An 18,596-nucleotide genomic window follows, 5' to 3' on the forward strand; every position below is an offset into this window, starting at 1 on the left:
TTTTATTTATTCCAGAAAGTTAGGAGGGGTTTAACATTAGAAAATCTATTATCACTAACAAATTAAAGAATAAAAATATAAGCATCTCAATAGATGCAGAAAAAGCATGTGACAAATTTATTCATTCATCATAAAAACTCTTAGCAATCTTGGAATAGAATACTTTAACCTAACTAAGATTAGCTAACAAAAATTTATGGGCTACGTCATTCTAATGAGGCAGTGTAAGAAATTAAGGTCAGTCCCTTTAAAATAAAAAACAAAACAAAGATGCCCACTCTTACCACTTCTGTTTAAACTACATTTAAAGTCCTTGCCAATGCCACAAGACAAGAAAAATAAATTAAAGTCATAAAGATTAAAAATAAAGAAACAAAACTATCATTAATAACATATGATTGTCCCAAAAGTATCTACAGACAAAATATTGGAAATCAATATAAGTTTTGATAAATTGTATAAATATTTGAAGTATAATATATTGAATGTAATCAATATTTGAAAATTTACTGCATTTACATACACCAGCAGCAGTTAGAAAATATAATTGTAAAAAAAAGAAATTATTTCACTATAACATAGAACTGTAAGTACATAATAACAGATCTAACAAGAGATGCTCAATACATATAAGGAAAAAATAAAATATTATTAGAAGACATTAATTAAGACCTAAATAATTTGAGTCATAACAATGTCAGTTCTTCCCAAGTTGAAATATAGACCCAATACAATGCCAATCAAAATCCTAACATCTTTTTGAGGACCCCAAACAAGCTAATTCTAACACATACAGAGAGAGAGAGAACACAATGGGCCAAAACTGGCAAGATACTCCTCAAGAAAAAGAGTGGGATGGGAGGACTTACCCTACAAGATATCAAGACTCACTATAAATCTATAGCATTTTAGACTGAATGGTATTGGTACAGATATAGACAAATTGATCAACGGACTTGGATAAAGAGCCAAGAAACAGACCCACAGATATACAGGAATTTTACATATGACAAAGGTGACATTGTGGATCAATTGGGGAAGTTTGCCCCGTTCGACAAATGATGCTGGAATCATCAGTTATGCATATAGGGGAGAGAACAAAATTGGATCCATACCTCACACGATACTAAAAAATCTATTCCCAATGGACTAGGAGATTAAATACGAATGGCAAAACTTTTAGAAGAAAATATCTTTATGACCTCAGAGTAGGTTTATTTATTAAACAAGTGAAAATACTAGTCATAAGATGATTGATATATTTAGCTACATTAAAATTTAAAACTTTTGTTTATCAAAAAACAAGATACAAACCGGGAGAAGATATCTGTAAAACGTATAACCCACACAGAACTAATATCCAGAATATATAAAGACCTCCTGCAAATTAGTAAGAATATGACAAACAACATAATTGAAAAAGGGCCAAAAGATAAAAGTAGGTGTTTCAAAGAAAAGAAAATTCAACTGGTGAATAAACATATGGGAAGATTTTCAACCTCATTAATAATGAAGGAAATGCGTACAGAGGCAGGCACACAGAACAGGGAGGGGCACACAGGCAGATGCAAACAGACTGACAATGCATTCACAGACGTTCATTTTGTTAGTATGTTGCATAAGATATATTTTACTTTTATTATTTCATACATAGAATTTGAAAACAAAAACATTTCCTTCCAAGAGAACAGTTACCACATTCCTAAGAAACAGATAAGGTCTCAGTTACAAAAGGTGAAAGACTTTAAGTTCCCGAAGCAAAAACTTCCAGCCAAATTTGACGTGGATGCTGGATTTGGCTGGAAGCCTGGGCGGCAAGATATGCAGATGAATCAAGCCAGAAGGCAGAGGATCATTCTGTACCCCGGGAAGTGGAGCAGGGCGTAGGTGCCCACCACCACACAGCTCACTGACAGAGATTCAGAGTTCGTGGACTGACCGGCCATGTGCAAGGAGTCAAGAGGGAAGACGTGAGGGCTGATCTGTAGCACCAAGGCCAGCCAGCTGGGCAAGGCTTGGGGCTGCCACCAGCTCTGGAATGCATCCCAAGACTTACCACAATCGAATCCCTTCCAAAGCAGAGGAACAGGGACAAGCAGAAGCCTCGCAGGTCCAGTTGAGCCTCAGGCAAGAACCAGTTAGAATGTCTTTCCTCTTTGGGGATCAGGGTTCCTCAAAATAAAGATGCCAGAGACTGACTAGACCTGGAGAAAAAAAGGATGGAGGGGAAAAAAATCTCACTTTAGGTTGGTTGTTAAGAAAAGGGTACCCATTGCACCTGATTTCCTAGCCTCTGGGGCTCTTTTCTCATCCCACCCCCACCTCCAGCCACCATGAGCCTAAGGCCGACAGTATTATCTCCTCCGTCAAATGGGGCAATTTGAGGGCCTGGATAAGTGGCCACCTCCCCACTTGCTGGTTAATGCCTCTAATGCCACCAGTTTCTTAGTTAGGTTTTTCTCCCTTCCCTTCTATGTTCTTATAGCACCAAAGGGGCTTGTAACTGTCCTGTATCAATCATATGTTGTGATATTATGATATAATTAGAAATACATATTTGGCCTTCATCCCCAGTTCCTGGCACGAAATTCCTAAAACCCTTGCTATTTTCTGAGTGATACAGATGATGGGGCATCTTTTGTTATAATACTTGGTTTTGGCCCTTGCTTCCTGATGGCAAGAACTTCTAAGACCTTTGGAATTTCCAGAGTGATGAGAATATCCTTTTGCATGCAATCGAGACGACCAGTGTCTGGGGGCCCCTGCACAGCTTCCAGTGGGGACTGACTGCAGAGACCACAGCATGATTAGAGGGTTGGAACTTTCAGTCGCACCCCTTCCGACCTCCAGGAAGAAGAGAGGGACTAGAGATTGCGTTAATCCCCAGTGGCCAAGGATTTAATCAATCGTGCCTATGTAATGGGACCTCCACAAACACCCTAAACAATGGAGTTCAGAGGACTTCCAGGCTGGTGAACACATGAAGTAGTGGGAGGGTGGCGTCCCGGAAGAGGGCATGGAAGCTCGACCATTGCCCTATGCATCTCTTCCATTTGACTGTCCTTGCATTGCGTCCTTTGTAATAAACCGGTAAATGTAGGTGAAGTGGTTTCCTGAGTTATGTGAGCCATTCTAGCAAATTATCAAACAAGAGGAGGGGTTGTGGAAACCTCCAATTTATAGCCCGTCAGTCAGAAGTGCAGGAGGCCTGGGACTTGCAATTAGCATCTGAAGTAGGAGCAATCTTGTGGAGTTGAGCCCTTTAACTTGTGGGATCTGACGCTAACTTTAGGTAGATAGTGTCGGAACTGAATTAAACTGTAGGACACTCAGATGGTGACTGAGAGTTGGTCGGTATGGGGGGCGGACACACATATGTGATGTCAGAAATGTTCTGTGGGTAGCAACTGATCATAGTATGTGTTTTTCCTCATTTTATGATTATATGTCCACAGATTGCATTCCTTTTGCTGGGCTGTCAGTATTTTAAAGTCAGAGCTATATCTAACCTCTTTATATTCCAGATCAGCTTCCTTAGAATCTTATGCATAAATATCTCAATAAATATTGATAAAGTTTAATTAAACTTTTTAAATCTAGGGAAGTAAGACACTGTAAACTATGACTGTCATTCTCTAACCCTTTAGTATAAATTAGTTTTCAGAATTTTTAAAAGGTAGATTTTGATAAATCTGAGAACTGAGAGAAAGTTAAGGAAAAAAAATGTTAATATGAGATTTCTTGAAGCAAAGGGGGAAAAAATATGTGTCCATTAAGAGAGATGATTTTTTTAAAAAATCATGATTCATCCATGCCCTAAAAATACTGTGGAGACATTAAAAATAACTAGATCTCTATAGACTGACATGGAAAGCTATCAGATAGATTATTAAGTGAAAAAAGAAACTTGCAAAACATTTACAACATGATTCTATTTTTATTAAAAAATAAAACAAAACAAAAAATTACATGCATCTATTTAGAGCAGTGAAGCTAATTTGTACAATAATATAATGGTAGAGACATGTCATTACAGATTTGTCCAGACCCATAGAATGTACAACATCAAGAATGAATCCTAATGTAAATTGTGAACTCTGGGTGATAACGACGTGTCAGCGTAGTTTCACCAACTGTAATAAACGTACCACTCTGCTGGGGGATGTTGATATGGGGGAGGCTGTCCATGGGGGGTGGGGGGGGGGGATGTGGGAAATCTCTGTACCGTCTGCTCAATTTCGCTGGGAACCTAAAATTGCTGTAAAAAATAAAGTCTTTAAAAATTATTTAAAGAACAAGCCAGAAAAACATCATGAAAAATTACATGCATCTGTGCTATGGAAAAGTTCTAAAAGATATCAACAAAATCTTATACAGTGGTTACCTCCAGGATCACATTTCTCAAACTCGAATGTGTATACAAATTACCTGAGGATACTGTTTTAAGTATTAAAATTCATATTCTGATTCAGTAGGTCTGGAGTGGGGCTAAGATTTTGCCTCTCTGACAAGCTCCCAGGCAGCCATAAGCTGGAATCAGCTCATACAGGCTTGCAAGAGCTGACTGTTACATTTCCAGGAATGTTGTCAATCAGTTATTAAATACAGTCATTATTTAAAATCAAATAATATAAGCTTATAATTAAATGACATATTTAAAACAGAGATAATAAATACTCAAACTCATCACTTCCAAATTATTTTACATGTTACTGTTATCTCTACTCTAGAGATCAGACTACTGTATCTGTATGGAGGAAATGTTGTATAATGGTGTGCCACTGTGCAACTCTTCCCAATTTTGCAGTCAGTGACGTCACTTTAGTGGCATGAAAATGTAGCCACATATAGCCACGGTGGGAGTATTTACACTATGGAAATCAGCCACAGATCAGGGCTTTTTTTCCAGAAAGGAAGCAGTTAAACATTTTCCAGCGCACCACTGCTCCCAGACATATAGCACTGGCCTAGGGGATGGGATTAATGTGGAGAAAGGTTTTAAGAGTGAGAGGAGGAGAGAGTGCAGTACACGGAGGCTGTGAATATTGATGTAAATTTTGCCACAAGAAGGTTTTCTGTGTTCCTCGCTTGTTAGTGGCACGTGGAGCTTAATAAACGTCTGCCAGCTATACGAGCAATGAATGCTGTGAAAAGAGCCAGGAAGAGTTTCCACTGGAAAACACAGGAGTGCCCACTTCACCTCCCAAGGGACTGGGAATGATGGAGCTGAGTGTGAGCTCCTGGGGCCCCGAGGGCGGAAGCCCAGGCTAGTGCTCTCGCTCCCTCCCACCTCAACATTTCCTGGATGATTCTGGTTCCCGTATCTGGGAGCCAGTATTTACTTAACTCCTCTCCTAGAGTTCAGGAGAACTATCCAGCAAGAAAAGCCCAAGGCTGCCCAAACTACTGGCCAAGTAAATAAACAGCCCAGCCTGGAAGCAGACAGCAGGCGCCGCAGCAGAGTCCAGGGCGGCAGCAGCAGCCATAGTCTGGAAAAGGCTGGCCCACCCCCTACTCCTTCCGCCCACCCCCCCACCACCTCCTGCCTCCTGCCTCTTCCCTGCCACCAGAACCCAGTCTCTAATCCTCTCTCTCCCTCCTACCCCTACCTCACTCCTCTGACCACCCTGGGCACCCTCCAACTCCTGCCTGCCTGTTCCCTTGTCACTCATCCAAACTCTCCAGAACTGAGGTCAGAGCAGTGGCCTGGCTGGCCTGGTGGTGAGCAGACCCAGGCTGAGCATTAGCCCACCCCCCCCCCCCCCCCCCCCCCCCCCCCCCCCCCCCCCCGATCCTCCAAGTCTCAGGTCTACCTTGCCTTCTCGGAATCCCAGGCAGAGGCGGCTCTGCTTCCGCACTCTGTTACGACAATTCGCCCAGCACTCCCCGCTCCCCATGCTGCAGAGGTCGGCTGAGCCCCCACCGTGTGCTGGCAAGGTTGTAGGAGATGCAAATCCACAGTGTCTGACAATCCACTCAAGGAGCTTATGCTTAGTGGAGGGAGGAAGTCAATGAACAAGCGCCATGGACAAAATGTTCGTGCCCCCCAACCCCCAACCTTCATGTGTTGAAACCCAAACTCCCACTGTGATGGTATTTGGAGGTGGGGCCTTTGGGAAGTGATTAGGGTTAGAAGAGGTCATAAAGTGGGGCCCTCCTGATGGGATTAGTGCCCTAATAAGAAGAGGAGGAGACATGAGATGTCTTTCTCTGCGTGCACACACCGAGGAAGTCCACACGAGGACACAACAGCAAGGCAAACCAGGAAGAACCGAGTCTGTGGCCCCTTGATCTTGGACTTTCCAGCCTCCAGAACTGTGAGAAATAAACGTTGCTGTTTAATAGACCAAGTCTATGGTAATTTGTTAGAGCAGCCTAAGCAGACTGAGACAAGAAACCAAATATAAGTCAGAGGTGATCCATGCTGGAACAGGATACAGGTGATGGTGTGCGCGGTGTTAATGCAGGGCAGTCAAGAGGGCCTCTCTGAGAAGGTGACAGGGGAGCAGAGGCCTGTGGGAGGGACTAGTCGTGGAATATCTAGGGAAGAACATTCAAAACAAAGAGAGCTGCACACAGAGGCCCTGAGGGGGGAGAGCAGCCCTGCTGTGCCCAGGGCAGCCCCCTAGGGGAAGCACCTCCAAGCTGAGGCCAGAGAGGCCGGCCATCAAGCAAGGCCTTGGGCCACTGGAAGGAATTTGGAGTTTACTCTGGAGACGTAAGGAACCAGTGGAAAGTCTGGAGCAGGGAAGTGACATGACCTGGCTTGGGTTCTAAGAGGATCATGCTGGGTGCTCAGTTAAGAACTGACTATGGGTGAGGGGGAGGGAGGGAGGGAGCAGGGAGGGAGCTAAGGCAAAAGTTTAGGCAAGAGATGGTGGTGGCTTAGACCAGGATAGTAAGGGTGGTTCTATTTTGAACATAGGTCTGACAAGGTGTGCTGATGAATTCTTTATGGGGTGTGAGAGAAAGAGAAAGGTCAAGGATGCCCTGAGGGCGTGACTGAGTGGCTTGAGTCTGTATTACGCTATGCTGCGAAGGCAGGAACTGTGCCTTATTCTTGCTCCCTGTGTTCCCAGGGTACAGTGTGAATACAGTGCCTGGCCTACGATAAGGGAGAGAAGAAGAGAGCCAGGAAGAGAGGGAGACATGGGGGGAGGGATGGGTGCCATTGATAGCCCTAAAGTCCTGTATCCCCCACCAGGTCTTTCCACACTGACCCAAAGAGGGCTGGCAGCTGGCTGGGCCCTTCTCAAGGGAATTCTCATACCCACCTGCCCTTCCGACTTCCCAACCCCACCTGCCATCCTTGAACAAAAGCAAAGCATTAGCAACTAGCCTGTTGAGAACTGGCGTACCACGTTTACTTCACCATCGGGTTCACCTCCACGTGGCTAGGTGATACATCTGACTGCTATAACAGGTAACCCAAATAACCATGATGTAAATGAGATGGAAAGCATTTTCCTTCGTGTAATATTCTGCACAGAAGTAGTCCAGGCTGCTACAGCAACTGCACATGGCAGAGACCAGGCACCATCTATTTTTGCTCTGCCATCCCCGGGGGCTGGCTATATCGCATGGGCTCAGACAGCTTATCACCATATCTGTGCTCTGGACAGCCAGGAGGAGGAAGGAAGGAGTGGGCCAGGGGGAGTGGGTGGAGGGAGAGGTCCTGCCTTTTAAGGACATGTTCAGATATTGCCCTCAGCACTTCTGCTCATATCCCGTTGGCCAGAACTAGGCCATTTGCACATCCTGGCTGTAAAGGAGCCTTGGAAATAAAAACTTTATTCTGGGAAGTCATGTCGCCAACTAAAATCCAATGACTGTGGAAGAAGGGAGGGAGAATGCGGGGGGCGGGGGGGGGGCATGTGGCAGTTCTGCCACATGCGTATCCAAAACAGTTCCAACTGACCTCAATGTCAAGTTCCTGCTCCCTGCATGAGCCTCTCAGGATAGGGCCCAGCGCAATCCCTTTCATTTCATGTACAGAATTTTTCAACATGGGAAGCATGCTCACCCACAAAATTGTACTTGATCTTCCCAATACCCCACGAGGGAGGCAGCTCTATCAGACCTTACCAGCAAGTGAACTGCAGCTTAGAAAGGAGGGAGGATTGGCATGGGGCTGCCGAACACCTGGGATCTGAACTCAGACCTTCTGTCCAGATTCCTGCCCTCACTGCTCACCAACAGGGCACTTAATGGATAATTATTGTGATGTGAGGGAGAGGTATTAGAGGTGACTACTAATACCACCACCACTAGAATTTTCCAGGAAAGACAGTATCTAAAGATAATGCAACTTGATAAAACAGACAATGCCATCATTCTTGCTGAAGAGGACAAATCCCCCCATCCCCGCCCCTCAGTGTGCGACCAGAGGCAGAGGAGGCAGACTCGAGCAGCCAGAACAGACCCCGGGCCCCGGCGGGATTCAGCCAACATCCCCAGCGCAGGTGGCCTCCTGGTCTACAGCAGCATCTGGGATTATGGGTTGGTGTCATCCTCCTCCGTGACATCTGTTCTGGGTCAGTCCCAAAGTGTCCTGCCATCTTGGAGAAGCTCTCTGAGCTTCAAGTTCTACTTCTACAAAGGGGAATGAGCCAATCGTACCCCTCCCAGCCACCCCAGCTGGTGAGGAGACAGCCCTAAAGACGGTGGGACAACCAAGAGAGGTGACAGCCACGCTCCTCCCCGGCCTCCTCTGGAATACCACCTGAGCCCTTGGCATCTGTCACCCCAGCAAGCTCCCTCCCATACCCACAGCCTGTCCATCCCAATTTCCACTCCCGAAGATACAGCACAGGGCAGGCTTGGAGGAAGTGGCAGAGATCACAGGGCCTTAGAATATGAGCGGAAGGGACATTAGAGACCGTTCAATCCCACAGCCACAGTGGCCCGGGGCGGGGCAGAGCCTTGCCGGGAGCACACGCTGTGCGGGGCACTGCCTGAGCTCTCTGCGTGTTGCTTTACCTAATTCACAAGTGCTGCCTGGCTTTGAGCCCACCTCTGCCACCTGGAGCTGTATGGCCTAGGACAAATTAGGCAACCCCTCTGTGCCTCCATATCCTCATCCATGAAGTATGGATGATGAAGAGTGCACTACCTCACAGGGAGGTTGTGATGGTGAAGTGAATTGATCCAGTAGGTTCTCATACTCACAGTGCGAGGTTCTGTAAAGTCTTTGTGAGCTGAATGCGAGCCACAGCTCCCAGGGGGAACACAGGGGTGGGTGCCTGCGATGCTCTGGCCACCTTTTCAACAACCAATCACATAACCTGGCTTTATGTGTGTTTCTGTTTAAAGAGACTTTATTTAACATATATTAACATTGAACTCATGGCCAACAGCAGCACAAGTCATGCCTGACGAAGCTGATCTAATGCACACAATCTCCATAAGGCGCATCACAGCCGTTTGCACTGAGGACCACAGACAGCACTGGGCTTGGGGGCATTTTAAACAGCGAGGTCACCAACAAAAGCACAACAACAAGAAAATCCGGCACCACATAGACTGTGAAAAGGACAGTGTGAAGCTGAAACAGGAAGGCAGTGTGTCACCCTGTGAGACCTCAGCTGGGAGCGAGCGCGTCAGGCAGCTCCGATTCCTCACCACCCACACGTGTTCTCCAATGACCGTGAGGACACCGCGAATATGGACTTGGGGAATTACAAACCAATTTCAGCAAGTAGGCGGATTCACGAATACAGAATCTACAAATAGTGAAGACCAACTGTACGAGGAGAGCCCTTAGGAGGGCGCCTGGCGTGTAGGAAGTGGTGGACAAATAGTGTTGCTTTGCACGCTTTGCAACACCCGCTGAGAGAGCGCTTGCTCTTCCTTCACAGACGAGGAGAGGGAGGGTCTGAGAGGCGGAAGAACCGGACCTGCGTCAGGTCGTCGGCCGTGGCGGTGTCAGGACGTGAACCCAGGTGTAGGCCTGGCTTAACTATTTTTCCTGCTGCCCAGAACCCAAGACCCCTGCTCTTCCCGCTCTGACCCTGCAGAGATGCATGGGCGCTGGCTGGATGTGACACACACGCAAGGCAGGCCCCACACACACAGACAGAATCGCCTGTTTACACAAGAGCTGCTTTTCCCAAACTTCCTTAACTGTGAGACGCCTCAGGAACAGAGAGGTTTCCCGGCTTGGATTCCTGCCCGGCCATGGCCTTCCTCCCTTCTGGCTGCAGCCCTCCCATGCCTTTTCTCCCCCTTCTGCCTCCAAACCTCCTACCTCACATCAGCCACCAAGGCAGCCTGGCAGAAAGGCTTGGGGACAAGTAGCCGATTGCGGATCCTCTCAGCTGGCTTTATCCGACCGAGAACAGAAGTCGCAGGAGAAAGGAAAGCCAGATGGGATGGTGAGGAGGTGGAGAGGCCAGCCCCACACAGCCCCCACGGGGCTCTCCACGGAGTCTGGAGCAGCAGGAGGCTGGAGAGCCAGAGGGGCAGGTGTGAGGGGCATGGAACTGCCTGTGGGGCCAGGCGCTGAGAGAGGCCCCGCAGCCACATCCCACTGGGTCCAGTAAAGCAGCATCCGCCTGGACCACACAGGTAACCCTGCCCGCCTCCTAGGCCCAGGATGCTCCGGGTGGGTTTTAGACCCCCTCTGAAATCTGGGAAGGCCAGCGGTTCTGCAGAAATTTGCACTTCTATTTACTTGTTATCAGGGCTGGTGAACCATGGCTGGCAGGCCAGATCCAGCCAGCAGCCTGTTTGTGTGTAGCTCACAAGCTAAGAATGGTTTTTACATTTTTAAAGGGCTGAAGAGAGAGAGAGGGAAATGGATACCACACGTCATCCACAAAGCGTAAAATACTTATTTTTTGCAGAAAAAGCCTGCCAGCCCTGACCCAGACAGACCTCGCTGTATAGGCCCTGATCAAACAAGCGTGGGGCAGAGTCACAGCAACGGCCCTGCCCCCGCCCATCCCTGCGTGAGACCTGGGTGTGTTATTCAACCTCTGTAAGGCTCCGTTTCCCCACTGTGAAGTGGAGCAACGACAGTACCTACGTCCCAGGGCGGTGAGAGTTAAATCAGGGATTACCCACACCAAGCCCTCGGCCCAGAGCCCCCTGGGCTCCTGCACGTGGCAGCTGAGCGCAGCAGTGGCGATAGCAGTAGAGGCATGGGGTACATGCAGGAAGATGAGGAAAAGGGTCCCATCCTGACCACCTGATCCATCTCCATGTTACAGAGAAGTGGGGGAACTGAATCATAGGGGTGACTCATTGAAGTCAGCTGGCTATAAATAGATGTCACCAGGGCAGCTTTCCACAGACTCAAGAAGGGCCTCGGTGCCTCCCTTCCACAGCCCCTTTCTGTGTCCCCCTCACCCCTGCTCTCCACAGCTCTGTCCACCACCCTTCTCCACACTTCTGTCTTGGGTCCCCCTCCAACAGGCCTTGACTTCCTCTGTTGTATTAGTTGCCAACTGCTAAAGTTATTTCATATTCTAGGGTATTTTCATTGAACAGGTAACTCCTAGACCCCCAATATCCACAGGTATTTACCTCTAATGGTGTGATGGCAGGCAGGGTGACAGGTGTTAGGAGCTGTGCTGAAAATGAAAGGTGCCACCTCAAACCAAAGTGTCCTTCATTTTGCCAGCTTTCTCCCAACACTGGGACCAAAGCCTCTCAGATCAACTATCCAAATTCAGTCTCACCCATTTAGCTCACACTCTGGGACAGACAGACAAATGCAAGCGTGTGACACGGCCACAGAGTTCAGCTCGGCTCTGGTCCAGCTGGCTCCCTGAGTCCTCTCAGGCCCCCAGTTCATTCTCACCAGCCTCACCACCTGGTGCTTGAAGGAGGCAGGGTCTCTCAGGGGTCACATGAGGGGGCCCAGGCCACTTCCATCTTTTGAGGTTATCAGTACATTCATTTTATGAAACAAAGACATGCCCAAACAGGGTTACCGAACTTGTGATCCATTTTAAATATTTACATTGGAAAATTTACACTTTCAACCTCAAAGTATACGGCAAACTAATGGTGCTAATCTAAAAAATAATTTCAGCATTTATAGCAAATATTCCTTTATCCTGAACTCTTAGGGAAAGTGGCTCAGGTAAGATAGATGGGAGTTTAAAGTCGGACAGCACACTGCTTCTTTCAGTTCTGTCACTGTGTCTGATTACAGCATCACTTTATTGGGAGATGAAGTCTGTGAAAATGAGACCCAAGCCAAGTTCCTCTTGCCTGGCTCTCCAGGGAATGTCTACACAGCTCTTCTACAGCTGGGCTGGGCCATGTGGCCGCCCTTGCCCGAATCCTGGACCTGGACTCTCTTCTCTTGCATCAAGCCTGACTCAAAGGCACCAGCTTCTCCTAGTCAAGTACAAATTCTTTTTCTGTTCCAAGAGAGCTGCCATCACCCTGCTCTTCCCTCCCTCCCCGCTCCCTGCTTCTAGGAGAGTCACTGGCTTCTTCTCCTCCTAGTGCTCAAAAAATAACACATACAGTATCAGAAAGGAAGGGTAATTTACAGTAGACAAACACTACCTCGGCCAGGTGGTCAAGGTCAACATCAACTGTGATAGGTCATGTTGATAGTATGTACCCTTCAGATGTAATGAAAATGGCACTTTACCTCTGTGATCTTCTTCCCCAAAACCCGTAACCCCAGCCTAATTATGAGAAGAACATCACACAAATCCCAAATATGGAACATTCTACAAAATTCCTGACCAGTACTCCTCAAAATCGTCAAGGCTATCAAAAACAAGGAAAGTCTGGGAAAGCGCCACAGCCTAGGGAGAGATAACCGCTAAATGTAAGGTGGTCTTCTGGATGGGATCCTGGGACAGAAAAGGGAGATTAGGTAAAAAATGAAGAAATCTGAATAAACCATGGACTTTATTTAATAATAATGTATCAATATTGGTTCAGCGATAGTGACATTTGTACCATGCTAATGGATGATGTCAGTCATAGGAGAAACCAGGCATGGGATATACATGAATTCTCTGTACTACCTCTGAGCAATAACTCTGTAATCTAAAATTGTTCTAAAGTAAAATATTTATTATAATAAAATGAGTCGTGACTGAATGGTTCTGTTTGATCCTACTCACCTCAAAAGCACAAAGTACCAGGCTCACACAGAGGGGAGGGTGGCGGGGTGGTTAAGAACATGGGCTCCAGCCTCAGAGATGTGGACTCCAGGCCGGCCCTGCCTCTAAGCTTCAGTGTCCTTCATATTAACGGGAAGAGGGTGATAACAATAGCATTAGTTTCATGGAACTATTGACAAGATTACTATGTAAAGCTCTTAAGCAGTGCCTAAGCCAGAAAATATTCGCCTGTGATGTTAGCATTTTGAGTGGCCAAGAGATAACATCTAGAAGGAGGGCTGCCCATCAGGAGGAGAGCCATGTGGTCAGAGGCCCTCCCACGCCCCTCAAATCACACCACGAAGTGGCCGTCTCCTGCTGAAGAGGATGGAGTCCAGGAGTGGAGGAAGGAGGTGTCTGGGAGACCTCCCGTAAGTGACCACACTCTGGAGCCTCCTTGGAATGCGGGGGATGTACAGGCTGTTGCTGTGACTACTACAAAGGCATCCTGGTCTCTGTGTTCATGACCCGGAGCACCGGGGAGCACAATGGCCGGAAGAGCCACTCACAGCCCAGCAAAACACACAGTGTCTGCTGCCTCTCCTTGCCGCCCAAGAGAGCTGCTCACCAAATCCTGCTGGAGCATCCCCACCTCCACCAGGAACACCGGACGCACCACCCGCAAACAAACCACGGGGTAACCTGGGCCTCCAGCGCCCCCACCAGCCGGGCTGCAGCAGGCCATCTCAGAACGGCCAGGCCAGGCACAGCCCTGGGGCACCCTGGTTTCCTCTGAGCCCATGCCTCAGCATTTATGGAGCACCCTCTGTGAGCAAGTCCCTGAAGGGTGCTGGCTCTCCTGACAGGTGGAGCAGAGGCCTGTGCTGGGCTTGATCTGGAAGTCATAAAATTTGGGTGTGAGTTCTGCCACAGTCTCTAATTAGCTGGATGGCCTTGAGCAAGTCAACTTCTCGATGCCTCAGCTTCCCCTCTGACACCCAGGAGACACGGCGCCTGTCTGAAATACTGCACAGCCTGGGAAAATCAAAGGAAACCACGTGGCTGAAGGTGCCTGGGGAGCCCTGAGGCACCACAGCTTTCTTACTCACCCATCGCTTCCAAGCAGGACTTGTGAGGCGGCCTTGCAGCTTTACACCTCTGCCTAGGACGCCGCAAACGCACTTGTAAGGCATTTTGCACTCCTCAAAGTACCTGCACGTAGAACCCACTCATACTTACAGGTGAGGCTTGACCCTCCCCAGCAGGGTAGTGACACAGCTGGCCCTGGAACTCCCCCTCCAGCAACTCATCATCATCTCAGAGGGATGGAGCTTAACTGTTGGCTTCAGTTGAGTCAGGACACAGGATTCCTGGGTCTGCGCCTCGCCTGCGGCTTGATCCTTCATCTCACTGTGACTCCATTTTCCTCGTCTACAATACGGAGAAAACAAGCACAAAGAGCATTCAATTCAATTCAAATGAAAGCTCTGCGTATCTGATTGCCCACCTCCTTGTGTGAGGCACTTTTCCAGTCTCTGTGGACACACAAAACAAACCCTCAGTCACTTCCCTCAAGGAACACGTCACATAATAACAATACCCAAAACTTGAAGAGCACTTTTCAGTTTATCTTTCCTTTTCTCACTTTTCCTTCAAAATGAGAGGCAGGTGTTACTGGCTCTGTTTTACAAACGCGACTGGAGATGAAAGGACCTAGCCTAAGTGACGAGCTGTGATATTCTGACCAAATTCCATTACACTTTCCAAGAAGGCACTGTCTTTTAAAAAACTAGAATATAAGACAAACTTTGATGATGATGACTATTGTTTCATTTATGACTCTCTTAAATGCAAGTGACAAAAAAAAAAAGCAGAAACCAAATACGAGTTCATGCAATTGAAAAGTGAAGGAGCAGGGTCGTGCTGCCTTCCGGGTCAGCCTGACTGGGGTTTACACCCCCGCAAAGACAGGGTTTCCTCTCCATTTCTCAGCTCAGCTTTATCTCCTCCCTGAGCTGGTGTCTTCTCAGGCCACATGATGACAAAATGGAGACCGTGGTTCCAGCTTTTATGCTTCCTGGTTCAAGCTCGGTGGAGAGGAGCCCCTGCCAATCTCCCAGAAACCTCAGCCCAAGTCTCATTGGCTCTGGTTGGAGCCCAAGTGCCTCCCAGAACTCATCCCTGTGGCTTTGAAGACAGAACATGGCTATGGCCGATGGGGCAGCTCACAGAGCTGGACCAATCCCCCCAAACCACAAGGGCTGAGGGTGGGGCGGCGGAGAGGTTCTTAAAGGAAATCTGAGATACTGTTTTCCCCAAAGGGTGAATGGACTCTAGATGGCCTGACCGTGCACATGTGTAAAAACAGATTGGACGCAGTAATCTGCCTTGTTTTGACTCAGCGGCTGTGTCTCTGATTCTCGGAACCTCCTCTCACTGGATAACAATTTCGTCCTATTAGTATGGAAACCACAACCTCAGAGGGCACCTAATGCTTTCAAGATAGGAGAGAGAGGTGAAAACTTCACAGTCCTGCATTTGGACTGGAAATACCAGATTTTATAGTTTATTATGGAGCAACCATGGACCGATACTTTCTGTCTTCCAAGCAGGGTACCTGTCGGGGTTGAGGGGCGGGGTCCGACTTTCGCTTCCGCTCCCCCATCTACCCAGTAAGTCACCAAAACTTGGCAGTCCTAATTCAGAGGTGCTTCTCACCTCTGGTCCCTTCCTCCATCCCAACTGCTGCTGCCTCAGTGCCTGCCCATCACCACTCTCCTGACTTCTAACAGCCTCTTAGCTGGCATCCCTGCCTCGTCTCTCCCCTCTCCAGTCGACACCAGCACCAGGGCTAGCTCCCCACCGAATGCTGCATCAGGCAGCCTTCCAGAGAGAAACAAGGCCAATCCCCAAGGGTTTTCTAAAGAGAGTTTACTGCAGGGACGATAAGTGAACCCACAAGGGTGGAGCAGCACCAGGGACGAGGGCAGCAGGAGGCCTCTTCCTCCCTAGGCCTGAGGGACAAAGAGAGGAAGCCATGGTACCAGAGCCAAGGACAGCTAGAGCCACTGGAGAGGGTGCCTGCCAGGAGCTGTGGCCACAGAGGGATGCAGCCACCGCCTGGAATGTGACCAGGCAATGGGAGGATAAATATCCCAACCTCCCTCTCCTTCTGCCCCCCAACCAGAGGATGCATGGTATACCAGGCATTCAGGCCATGCGGTCTCCCTACGCCCTCAGTTCCCATTAGTCACCTCCCACCGCCCCCATGCCCAAGCCCATTATCCAAGACCTATGTAGCCTTTTCACAACTTCCTGCCTTGTCAGGTGCTAGTCCCTCTGCTAGAATTATTCTCTCCCAATTCCCCAACCTTTCCCCTTCTTTACATGTCAAACTCCTATTCATCCTTCAAGGCCTTTCTCTCATGGCACCTTCTTCATGCAGCCTTCAACACATCCCACACTCAGAGTATCTCCTCTGCTCCCACAGCCACGTGCATAGACCCCATCAGAGCAGTGTGGCCTTGTTCTGGGAGATTTATTTGTCTGTCTCCCTGTCCAGACTATGAGCTCCTTGAGGTTGGGGATTGGGTCTATTCATCTCTCCATCCTTGGCGTAATCACAGTATCAGGCACATCATCAGCCCATACATAGTCATTGAATCTACGAATATAAGATGAGGAGAAGACTTGTGTTTCCTTCTAATTCCACACCTTCCCCATTTTTTGCTCCCACGACAGAGAAACAGGGTGGGGCAGGAGTAAAAAGAAAGAAGAACATGTACCCCAAGATCCACCCCATACTTCTCTCTCCCGATCCAGTCCCAGGCTCTGCCTTATACAGTATGGGATGCCTTTCTCCTTGGCCTTTCTATTACTGGACAAGTGCTAGCTTTGAGTTGAGTGGACCAAAGGAAAAGGCTTTATCCACCAGGGCCCCCGCCCTGCCCCGCAGAGCACAGGGCTGCCTGAGCAGCCTCTGCAGGACTTTCTGCAATAGCATCCACCCCGGCCAGGAGAGGCCACAACCAGCTGGCATGGTCATGAGAGGGACACTACTGCCCCTGCTTATTATAAGCACAGACATTTTGTCAGAGCATCTCTGACCAGGAGCAGGGAGATGAGGCTTGTTCCTTCCTCCTTCCTTCAAGTATTCGTTCATTTACAAATATGGACTGAGTACCTCCGAATTGCCAAGCCCTGAGCACACATCAGTGAACGTGCACAAAAGGGCCTGGCTTCCTGGACCTACAGTCTAGTGCGGGACACCGATATTGAACGAGTTACAATACACGTGATGGGATGGGAGAGAAGAAGGAGGCGGCAAAGGAGGGAAGAAGCGACCGAGAGAACACACGGAAGAAAACAAGCCAAAAGCCAAAGGGTCTTCACAAATCAACTCCTCCTCTCTCTTCCAGCTGAATTCCAGAAATCAAGGGACCTGGAGAGGAAGCATTAATGGGCCAGGAGAGGTATTGTGCTCATTTCCTGGGTCTGTCATAGCAAAGTACCACAGACCGGGGCTTAAACAACAGAAATTTACCATCTCACAGTCCAGAGGCCAGAAGCCTGAGACCAAGGTGTCCGCAGGGTCGGTTCCCCCTGAGGCTCTGAGGAAGCATCTGTGCCCTGCCTCTTCCCCAGCCCCTCGTGGTTTGCTGGCTATCCTTGGCACTCCTTGGCGTCCTTGTAGATGGTGTTCTCCCTGTGTCTTTGCATCATCTTCCCTTTGTACGTGTCTCTTTCTTGTCATGGCATTTGTATGTGTGTATGTGTGTGTGTGTGTTAAAATATGCACAACAAAGAAATTTACCATTTCAACTATTTTTAAGTATAGAGTTCAACGGCCTTAAGCACATTTACAACGTTGTGCAACCATCGCCACTATCCATCTCCAGAACTTTTCCATAACCCCAAACTGAAACTCCCCGCTCCTCCCTCCCCCAGCCCCTGGTGACCACTATTCTGCTTTCTGTCCCTTGGACTTTAACTATTCTAGATACCTCATAAGTGGAATCACACAATATTTATCCTTTCGTGACTGGCTTACTGCATTTAGCATAATGTCTTCAAAAGTCGTTCACGTTTGCTTGGTGTTCTTTTTACAAGGACGCCAATCCTATTGGACTAGGGGCCCCTCTAATCCAGTGTGACCTCGTTTTAACTTGACTAATTACATCTGCAATGACCTGATGTCCAATTGCAGTCACACTCTGAGGTTCTAGGGGTTAGGACCTCAACATAGGAGTTTTGGGAGACACAGTTCAACCCGTTACATACTGACCAAGACAGAAATGAAAGATACAGTAAAGGCAGCTCTGAGGGGCGGAGTGGGAGGGGTGGATGAGCAAGTTCTTGTTTTGTTGACCCCTGACAGGGGCCATCTCCATGGCGCATTTCCCCAGCCTGGCTGACTCACTGGACAGGAAGGGAAGGGCAGGAATGGTCGCCTGCTGAGCCAGGGACCCCTTACTTCTGGCCAGGCATAGCACAGCTTCCTGGGGAGTCCCACACACCAGCCCT

The sequence above is a fragment of the Equus asinus genome, chromosome 22 (genome assembly GCF_041296235.1).
Source record: "Equus asinus isolate D_3611 breed Donkey chromosome 22, EquAss-T2T_v2, whole genome shotgun sequence".
Lineage (NCBI taxonomy): Eukaryota > Metazoa > Chordata > Mammalia > Perissodactyla > Equidae > Equus > Equus asinus.